Genomic DNA, 10,023 nt, shown 5'->3' on the forward strand with positions numbered 1-10,023 from the left:
CTTGAATTGTAGGAAACTCTTCAGTATTGCACCACCAACAGTCTTGCTGCGGTTATTAGGTGCAGAACCAAATTGGTCTCTACCGCTGTAAATTCAGTACATATACCTGGTAAGAATAACTGAGGAGTAAACTTTATCCTTCTTTAAAAATATTTTGCATAACCCACCACATTTTTATCCAAAATGCCTTAACCTTTGACAAGTCACCGTATATGAAAATATGTAGCATCTGGGAAGGAGGGAAGCAGAAGAGGGAGGGAGGAGGGGGAGGGAGAGGAGACACCTGACCCTTGCAGCCCAGGGGGGGGCCTCTGGGTCTCTCCTCAAAGAGGGCTTCTCTCCTTTTGCGCAGGTTCTTCGTGGCCCATGGCTCCCTCCCCCCTCCCCCAGGTCACCAGCGCAGAGCCTGCCAGCTTTGGGGGGCTGACCCCTGGGGGCCCTGACCTTCCTCCTCATCTTCCTCAGCTGGCAGAAGGAGCAGCTGGCCCCCTGCGCCCCTGCCCCCTCCACTGCCACCTACAGAGGGACCATCACCCTGGACCGATGGGAACCCCTCGCCTTCTGCCTCAACCGAGACCTCTACGAAGCCACTTCCCTCACCTGCAGCTCTACCGGTGCCGGGAGGTGATTCCCCAGGACGGGCTTGTGCCAGGGGCCCTCCCATCCCCCCTGCTGCTCCTGGCTATCAAATCCCATCCGGCTTCCACCGGCAGGAGGGCCACCCTGAGACGCACCTGGGCCCAGGCGGCGGAGGTGGGGGGCTTCCGGCTGCAGCCCCTCTTCCTCCTGGCGGCCACCCCCAAGCAGAAGCAGCTGGAGCTGGTGGCACGGGAGAGCCTCACCTTTGGAGACATCCTGATGTGGGATTTCGTGGAATCCCACCACAACCTCTCCTCAAGGAGCGCTGCTTCCTCCAGTGGGTGCACGGGCACTGCCAGCAGGCGGCCTTCGTCTTCAAAGGTAAGTGGGCAAGGTGCCACCCCAGTGGGGCTCTCTTCGCACCATGCCCTGAGCTCCGTGTATCACTGAAGCCGGACCCCAATCCCACCATCAACGTAGAAGTAGAACAATTATTTGATGTCAATTCTTCGCACTGACCGTGCACTGGTGAGCAGGGGGGGGAGGTGGTGAGAAAGCCAAGGGGGCGGCTGCACCTGGTGGATCAAGCCCCGCCCCTTTTAATCTGCAAGAGCTTTTGGTGGGGCACAGGGTCCCATGTTGACCTTCTGACCCCCCCACCTGCTTCTAGAGGCCGAAAGCTCCATCCTGAGGCCATTCCTTTGGGAAGGGAGACCAGCTGGACCGTGAGGACCAGCGCAGGGGCGACCTGCCACGCTCCACGGAACTAAATGCCACGTTGTTTTTCAGGGGACGACGACCTCTTTGTGAACCCCAAGGTGTTGACTGATTACCTCCGTCGGACACCCAACGCCCCCCACTTCATCCACGGCAACATCCGGGTGCACTCGGCAGTCATGAGGTGGAGCAAGTACGGTGTCTCGAGGGATTTCTACCCCATGGACAAGTACCCCAACTTTGTCTCCGGAGGGGGGTTCATCATGTCGCACCAGGGGCTGGCTGCCTCTACCGAGCCTCGCTGGAGCTTCCCGTCTTCCCCCTGGACGACGTCTACCTGGGCTTCCTGACGCTGGCAGCCAAGATCCCCCACCGGCACGACCAGGTCTTCCGCGCCTGGGGCATCCCCAAGGATGAGCTCTCGGCCTACCAGCACTCCATTTCCATCCACGGGTCAGCCTGGAGAGGATGGAGGAAGTCTGGAAGCAGCTGGAGATCCCCTTTTGGACCTGGTCTTAATGCCTGCAGACAGACCAGTCCTCCCGCCCGACTGGTGGATGGAACAGGTTCTCGGTAGCCTCCGGGCCGGAGAAGCACCTTGACCAAAAGGCTGGTCCACTTCCGGCGAGGTTCTGGGACACTGTCACATGAGCAGGACATGAGTGGCCATGAGTCTGCCTCCTCCGCCCCCCCGTCTCAGGAATTAGAAAAGACATCACTGTAAATGAAGCGGACATAAAAATCAGCAATACTGTCAGGCTTGCCCCAACTTAGACTGCTAGGAAAGGAAGACCCTCGACTCCATACGATTGAAGTGATAGGTTTTTTTTTACTAAAGTTAAGTGGTTGCAGCAAAAATAAAGCTGGATCTGAATATTCACATGCAAAGGTTGCACTTTTCAACATCCCCGTCCCCGCGATCAGCTCTCCAGTGTCCAATAGGAGGCCTTTTTGGTGTTTTGGGAACTCCCTGGGTGTCTGGCGCTTGTCGATGTCGTTTTGCATCCTGTTCCCAGGCGGTTGGAGACCTCTGGTTTCGCTCGACGTTTCTCTCCTCCCTTCCATGCTCGCACATTTCCCGCCCCAATTCCTGCCCGCCTCCCCTGTGTTTTATGGCCAGGATGCCAGCCAGGCGAAGAAGCAGGAACTGGCGCAGGTTTGAGGCTGTGCTGGGCATCCCCCACTTTCTCCCTTTCAAGGAGGAAGGTGGAGAGGGCAGCTGAGCTCTCTGAAGCCTGGGGGAGGGTATTTTGGGAGGGTGACTCCTGAGAGAGCTCAGCTGCATCACACCAACAAACCTCCTCCTCCGGCGACTATGGTGGACACTCCCAGTCTGCGCCGTTCCCAACGCATGCGCAGACGACCGCAATATCTTGATGGTTACGCATGCGCAATCCGGGGGAAAGGAGTGTTGCGTCCAGCCGGACACAGCCAACAGCCGCAGCCAGAGCCGAAAGAAGATCCGATTGGCTCTGGCGCGGCTGCCGGCTGGCGGGAGGAATGCCGCACCCGATTGGTTCCCCACCTGACAGCTGTCAGTATAAATAGCTGTCAGGAGGGAGCTGTTCTGTCCTTCTTCGCATTCTGAAGTGTTCTGTTAAATAATAAAGACTGTTGAATGAAACCTCTCCTCAGTGCATGAATACTTGAAAGTAAGCTGCCCAGGGCAGAGAGGACCCAGGAAGGACCTTCCGGAGGTGGCCCCCCCTTTAGTCCTGCTCAGTGTCCGAGGTTGAGGGGGGAAAACCCACTGGGGGTCCATCTTTCAGGCGTGTCCCCATAGTCCAGGGGTGCCCAGCCTTGCAAACTCTCTGGACTTCAGCTTCCCAGAACAATACGGCGTGGCACGACAAAACCGCGCTCGACTAAAGCGCGCCCGATGAAACCGCGTCGCTGACGTCATCAACAGGGCGACAACAGCGAGCGCGGAGAAAGAAGGGCGCTTTAAATAGCGCTTTGAAAGCAAGCCGCTTCAACTTAAGGTAAGGGTTAGGTTTAGGGTTAGGTTTAGGATTAGGTGTTAATTTTAGGTTTAGCGTTCACAGCGTGCTTTTTACTCGGCGCTGTTGTCACGCTGTGATGACGTCAGCTACGCGGTTTCGGCGAGCGCCCTTTAGTCGAAAGCGGTTTTGTGGTGGAACCCAATACGGACAGGCGAATTACAAATGTGGCTAAACGACATTATTGCATTTTTGGATTGAGTTTCGTAATAGATAGTCGGATAGCGGGAGTAGCCGTTTTGCCCCCCATGCGGGCTTCCAGAAGCACTCCCATTGGCCGCCCTGCTTGACAACTCCCGTATAAATAGCTGTCAAACAGGGCGAGTTGTTGAATCCAGTCTGTACATTGAATTGAATTGAATTTATTTCATTTATATGCCACCCTTTTCCCCGAAGGGGACTCAGGGCGGCTCACAATCCAAGTCAAGGGAAGGGGTACAAATAAAGAATAAAAAAGACGAACAAAACAATGCACAATTTAAAAGCACAAAACAATCATACCATTCGAGAAGGGGGGGCAGAAGCTCTTTAGCCCCAGGCCTGTCTGGAGCAGCCAGATTTTAAGGGCTTTGCGGAAGGCCTGGAGGGTGGTGAAGGTTCGAATCTCCATGGGGAGCTCGTTCCAGAGGGTCGGAGCAGCCACAGAGAAGGCCCTCCTCCGGGTAGTCGCCAGTCGACACTGGCCGGCGGATGGAATTCGGAGGAGGCCTAATCTGTGGGATCTGATCGGTCTAGTGGAGGTGATTGGCAGCAGGCGGTCTCTCAAGTACCCAGGTACATAGTTACTTGTTGTGTTTACAATAAATTGCTCTTCAACTCACCTCAGCCGCCTCACGTCTCGTCCATCTTTCGATCTTTTACACCAAGTAGGTGAAGCCAGGGTCTGGGAAGGGGAGGGAGGCAGAAGAGGGAGGAGGGAGGGAGGGAGGGGAGACCCCTTGCAGCCCAGGGGGGCCTCTGGGTCTCTCCTCAAAGAGGGCTTCTCCTCCTTTTGCACAGGTTCCTCGTGGCCCATGGCTCCCTCCCCCCTCCCCCAGGTCACCAGGCGCAGAGCCTGCCAGCTTTGGGGGCTGACCCTGGGGGCCCTGACCTCCCTCCTCCTGTTCCTCAGCTGGCACAAGGAGCAGCTGGCCCCCTGCACCCCTGCCCCCTCCACTGCCACCCACAGAGAGACCATCACCCTGACGATGGGACCCTCACCTTCTGCCTCAACCGAGACCTCTACGAAGCCCACTTCCCTCACCTGCAGCTCTACCGGTGCCAGGAGGTGATTGCCCAGGATGGCTTGTGCCAGGACCCTCCCATCCCCCCCTGCTGCTCCTGGCTATCAAATCCCATCCGGCTTCCACCGCAGGAGGGCCACCCTGAGACGCACCTGGGCCCAGGCGGCGGAGGTGGGGGGCTTCCGGCTGCAGCCCCTCTTCCTCCTGGCGGCCACCCCCAAGCAGAAGCAGCTGGAGCTGGTGGCGCACGAGAGCCGGACCTTTGGAGACATCCTGATGTGGGATTTCGTGGAATCCCACCACAACCTCTCCCTCAAGGAGCGCTGCTTCTCCGGTGGGTGCACGGGCACTGCCAGCAGGCGGCCTTCGTCTTCAAAGGTAAGTGGGCAAGGTGCCACCCCAGTGGGGCTCTCTTCGCACGATGCCCTGAGCTCCGTGATCTGGAATAGTGGAGGTGATTGGCAGCAGGCGGTCTCTCAAGTACCCAGGTCCAATACCATGAAGGGCTTTATAAGTGACAACTAGCGCCTTGAAGCGTATCCGGAGACCAATAGGCAGCCAGTGCAACTCGCGGAGGATAGGTGTAACGTGGGTGAACCGAGGTGCACCCACGATCGCTCGCACGGCTGCATTCTGGACAAGCTGAAGTCTCCGAATGCTCTTCAAAGGCAGCCCCATGTAGAGCACGTTGCAGTATTCCAGCCTAGAGGTCACAAGGGCGCGAGTGACTGTGTGAGGGCCTCCCGGTTCAGGTAGGGGCGCAACTGGTGCACCAGGCAAACCTGGGCAAATGCCCCCCTGGTCACAGCCGACAAGTGGTGTTCAAAAGTCAGCTGTGGGTCCAGGAGGACTCCCAAATTGCCAACCCTGTCTGAGGGGCGTACTGTTTGACCCCCCCAGCCTGAGAGGTAGCACACTTGGCCAATTAGTAGGAGGGAAACACACCAGGCCACTCGGTCTTATCTGGATTGAGTACAAGCTTGTTAAGCCCCATCCAGTCTCTAACAGCCTCGAGGCACTGGCACTCACGTCAACCGCTTCACTGAGTTGGCACGGGGCGGACAGGTGCGTATCGTCCGCATACTGATGGTATTTTATCCCGTGCCGTCGAATGATCTCACCCAGCGGCTTCATGTAGATATTAAACAGGAGGGGGGACAGGACCGAACTCTGCGGCACCCCATAATTCAGGGGCCTAGGGATCGATCTCTGCCCTCCGACCAACACCGACTGCGAACTGTCCGAGAGGTAAGAGGAGAACCACCGTAGGACAGTGCTTCCCACCCCCACCTCCCGCAGTCGTCGCAGAAGGATACCATGGTCGATGTTATCGAAGGCCGCTGAGAGGTCAAGGAGCACTAGGACGGAGGCGTGACCTCCATCCCTGGCTCTCCAGAGATCATCAATCAATGCGACCAAAGCGGTTTCCATGCTTTAGTCAGGCCTGAATCCCGACTGGAAGGGATCTAGATAATCGGTTTCCTCAAGGACCGCCGGAGCTGAAAGGCTACCACTTTCTCAACTGTGCCAGTTCCTGCTTCTTCACCTAGCTGGCATCCTGCCATAAAACACAGGGGAGGCGGGCAGGAATTGGGGAGGGAAATGTGCAAGCATGGAAGGGAGGAGACAAACGTCGAGAAAAACCAGAGGTCTCCAACCGCCTGGGAACAGAATGCAAAACGACATCGACATGCGCCAGACATCCAAGGAGTTCCCAGAACACCAAAAAGGCCTCCTATTGGACACTGGAGAGCTCATCGCGGGGGACGGGGGCTGTGAAAAAGTGCAACCTTTGCATGTGAATATTCAGATCCAGCTTTATTTTTCCTGCAACCACTTAAATTTAGTAAAAAAAAAAAAAGTATCACTTCAATCGTATGGAGTCGAGGGTCTTCCTTTCCTAGCAGTCTAAGTTGGGGCAAGCCTGACAGTAGTGCTGATTTTTATGTCCGCTTCATTTACAGTGATGTCTTTTCTAATTCCTGAGGGGGGGGGCGGAGGAGGCATACTCATGGCCACTCATGTCCTGCTCATGTGGCAGTGACCCAGAACCTCGCCGGAAGTGGACCAGCCTTTTGGCCAAGGTGCTTCTCCGGCCCGGAGGCTACCGAGAACCTGTTCCATCCACCAGTCGGGCGGGATCACTGGTCTGTCTGCAGGCATTAAGACCAGGTCCAAAAGGGGCTCTCCAGCTGCTTCCAGACTTCCTCCATCCTCTCCAGGCTGACCCCGTGGATGCAAATGGAGTGCTGGTAGGCCGAGAGCTCATCCTTGGGGATGCCCCAGGCGCGGAAGACCTGGTCGTGCCGGTGGGGATCTTGGCTGCCAGCGTCAGGAAGCCCAGGTAGACGTCGTCCAGGGGAAGACAGGCAGCTCCAGCGAGGCTCGGTAGAGGGCAGCCAGCCCCTGATGCGACATGATGAACCCCCCTCCGGAGGCAAAGTTGGGGTACTTGTCCATGGGGTATAAATTCCTTGAGACGCCGTACTTGCCCGACCTCACGACTGCCGAGTGGACCCGGATGTTGCCGTGGATGAAGTGGGAGGCGTTGGGTGTCCGGCGGAGGTAATCGGTCAGCACCTTGGGGTTCACAAAGAGGTCGTCGTCCCCTGAAAAGCAACGTGGCATTTAGTTCCGTGGAGCGTGGCAGGTCGCCCCTGCGCTGGTCCTCACGGTCCAGCTGGTCACCCTTCCCAAAGGAATGGCCTCAGGATGGAGCTTTCGGACTCTATAACAGGTGGGGGGGTCAGAAGGTCAACATGGGAGCCTGTGCCCCCCGAAAGCTCTTGCAGATTAAAAGGGGCGGGGCTTGATGTGCCACCTTGGCTTTCTCACCACCTCCCCCCCTGCTCACCAGTGCCAGACGGGGGAAGGGTCAGTGCGAAGAATTGACATCAAATAATTGTTCTACTTCTACGTTGATGGCGGGATTGGGGTCCGGCTTCAGCGATACACGGAGCTCAGGGCATCGTGCGAAGAGAGCCCCACTGGGGTGGCACCTTGCCCACTTACCTTTGAAGACGAAGGCCGCCTGCTGGCAGTGCCCGTGCACCCACCGGAGGAAGCAGCGCTCCTTGAGGGAGAGGTTGTGGTGGGATTCCACGAAATCCCACATCAGGATGTCTCCAAAAGGTCCGGTTCTCCCGTGCCACCAGCTCCAGCTGCTTCTGCTTGGGGGTGGCCGCCAGGAGGAAGAGGGGCTGCAGCCGGAAGCCCCCCACCTCCGCCGCCTGGGCCCAGGTGCGTCTCAGGGTGGCCCTCCTGCCGGTGGAAGCCGGGTGGGATTTGATAGCCAGGAGCAGCAGGGGGGGATGGGAGGGTCCCTGGCACAAGCCGTCCGGGCAATCACCTCCTGGCACTGGTAGAGCTGCAGTGAGGGTAGAGGATTCGGTAGATGCTGTGGTTGAGGTAGAAGGTGAAGGTGTCGTCGGCCAGGTCTGGGACGGGCTCAGGCGTTGCCGGGAGGGCCGGCATCTTCCTCAGGGCGGAGGTGAGCAGGAGGACGGCTGCCAGGCCCAGCGTCACCCACCGGATGGAGACACGGCTGAGCCTAGGAAACGAGGCGGAGTGAAGGCAGGACTCTTTGCGCGAATGGGGTTGAAACCCCCCCCCTCCTGAAAGGCTACACCCAGGTGCAATTCCAGCTCCACTGCCCAAATCTAATCCATTCAAGCCGTTGCCAAAGGCGGAGGAAGTTTCCACTTCGGTTCTTATCGGCCGTGGAGCCTCTGCTGTCTGAAGCGAAGAGTTGGGACGTTTGCAATGAGAGCCGGGACCCCCTGCCAGCCCCACAGGGAGCCCTCCGGCCCCAGAGGTTCCCCCAGGAGGGATTCCCTTCCAGGCCTTTGGACAAAGGAGACCAGGACGCCCCTTGGCTCTTCCCTGGGTGGGCACAGAGAACCATTCCCCCCACCCCCCCCAAAAAAGGGAGCCCCTCCCCCAAATTGCAAGGGGTGATGGGGGGCTTTGCAAGCACCCAATTGGAGCTGCCCTCCCCCCTCCAGGCTTGGCGTGGGTGGGAGGGGAGGGGAGGGGAAGGGGCTTTGCAAGGGCTGGCAGGCCTCAGGCCTTGGGGCCCCATGGCTGCCCAGCCCTTACCCCCCCTTTGCCCCGGGGAAGCCGGCCGGACCCCAAAGTGCACCCACCTCCTGGGCCGCAGCCTCCTGCAGCTCCTCCCGAGAGCCATCTTGGGGGAGGGTTTCCCCAGGGAGCCCTCACCCCCCCCCCCCAAGATGGCTGCAGACAGGCATCCCAGCCTCACCGTGCGGGGGACTCTGCTGCCCATCATCCAGCACACGGGGGTGGTGGGGGTGGAGGGGAAGAGATGCAATGCAGCCGGGAGGGGGGACAGACAGCCCCTACAGTTGGGGGGGTCCGATCTCACCTAGAGTGGGGCTGCAGGGTGAAAACCCAAGCAGCCCCCAGGCCAAATACGGGCTTCAGAAGGCACCCCCACCCTCCACGGCTCTGCCTGGCTCACTTTGCCCCCCCCCCGGGCTGAGCAGTTCCAGTGCCCACCTGGGAGGTTGGATCCCCCCCCCCAACTTGGGGGAGACCCCCAATTGAAAAGTTGCCAGGATCTTGGCAGTTTCCACCAGGTGGGCTGCATTCCTATGGGGCTGCTCTGGAAAGGGGGATAGGCTGGGGGTGGGGGAGCCCCGGAGCTTGTGGGGGGGGGAGACACACGACTGGCTCTCCTTCTCATCAGGCTAACAGGAAGCAGGTGGGGAAACCTGGGGGGGGGGGGGATGTGACAGGCATTGTCCAGAGCCAGCCTGAAAACAGTGAGGGAATTGACTCCTGATGGGGGGGGGTCCAGGGGAGGGGGGTGAAGGGGAAAGACCCCTGGATGAGTCAGGCCAGGCTGCTTCAACCGCCCCCCCCCGGGGGTTCTGGGGAGGGTCCGATTCCAGGAACCTGGGATGATTCAATCTGGAGGGGAGGGGGCTGCTGTTGTAGGATTGAGAGCTGCCACACCTCCCCTCTGCAAGAGGATCCCTCTGGAGTGGGGCAGCCCCCATCCACTCACCCCACACTCTATGGACACAGGCCACTTCCAGCCCCCCCCCCCCCCCGGATTCCTGCCGGCTTGCAGACGAAGCATCCCGCAGGCCCCCTCAGCTGTGGGAGGTGAGCCAAGGCAGGTGGGTCTGCCCCAATCCCCCCCCCCAAGAAACCCCTTTCCCTCACCCCCCAAATGCCCCCATGGCATCTCCTGAGGATGGGGCGCTTTCCTTCCTCCCCCTCCCCAAGCTCTTGCGGTGCAAAGCAGATCCTCTGGGGCTCCCGATGTGCCCATGGCAGCCGGGACAGGGGCCAGAGGGGAGGGCCAGGAGTCACCCTCCCAAAGTACCCCCCTCCCCCAGGCTTCACAGAGCCGAGCTGCCCTCTCCACCTTCCACCCGGAGCAGGGGGAGTTCTCCGTTCTAAAAACTGCAGCCAAACCGGCTGATCCGCCTTGCGGTCCCTTCCCAAAGCAGGAACCCGGATCGGGAGGGCACAGA

At 59.1% G+C, this 10,023-nt stretch overlaps 3 pseudogenes across 2 annotated transcripts; 2 read left to right on the forward strand and 1 right to left on the reverse strand.

Annotated features, from left to right (window-relative positions):
• The first annotated feature begins 543 nt into the window (after window positions 1-543).
• Window positions 544-2,178, forward strand: LOC148046944 (N-acetyllactosaminide beta-1,3-N-acetylglucosaminyltransferase 3-like; annotated as a pseudogene).
• Window positions 2,179-4,118: 1,940 nt separating this feature from the next.
• On the forward strand, window positions 4,119-6,563 carry LOC148046945 (N-acetyllactosaminide beta-1,3-N-acetylglucosaminyltransferase 3-like; annotated as a pseudogene). Its single transcript, XR_015696528.1, has 3 exons — window positions 4,119-4,162; window positions 4,296-4,897; window positions 6,484-6,563. The product of XR_015696528.1 is annotated as an N-acetyllactosaminide beta-1,3-N-acetylglucosaminyltransferase 3-like (transcript).
• On the reverse strand, window positions 6,388-7,993 carry LOC148046946 (N-acetyllactosaminide beta-1,3-N-acetylglucosaminyltransferase 3-like; annotated as a pseudogene). Its single transcript, XR_015696529.1, has 2 exons — window positions 7,532-7,993; window positions 6,388-7,128 (listed from the first exon to the last, which is right to left on the reverse strand). The product of XR_015696529.1 is annotated as an N-acetyllactosaminide beta-1,3-N-acetylglucosaminyltransferase 3-like (transcript).
• Between the last annotated feature and the right edge of the window lie 2,030 nt (window positions 7,994-10,023).

The sequence above is a fragment of the Thamnophis sirtalis genome, unplaced genomic scaffold (assembly GCF_051295495.1).
Source record: "Thamnophis sirtalis isolate CommonGarterSnake01/CBP01778 unplaced genomic scaffold, rThaSir2_p1.2 scaffold_4, whole genome shotgun sequence".
Taxonomy (NCBI): Eukaryota; Metazoa; Chordata; class Lepidosauria; order Squamata; family Natricidae; genus Thamnophis; species Thamnophis sirtalis.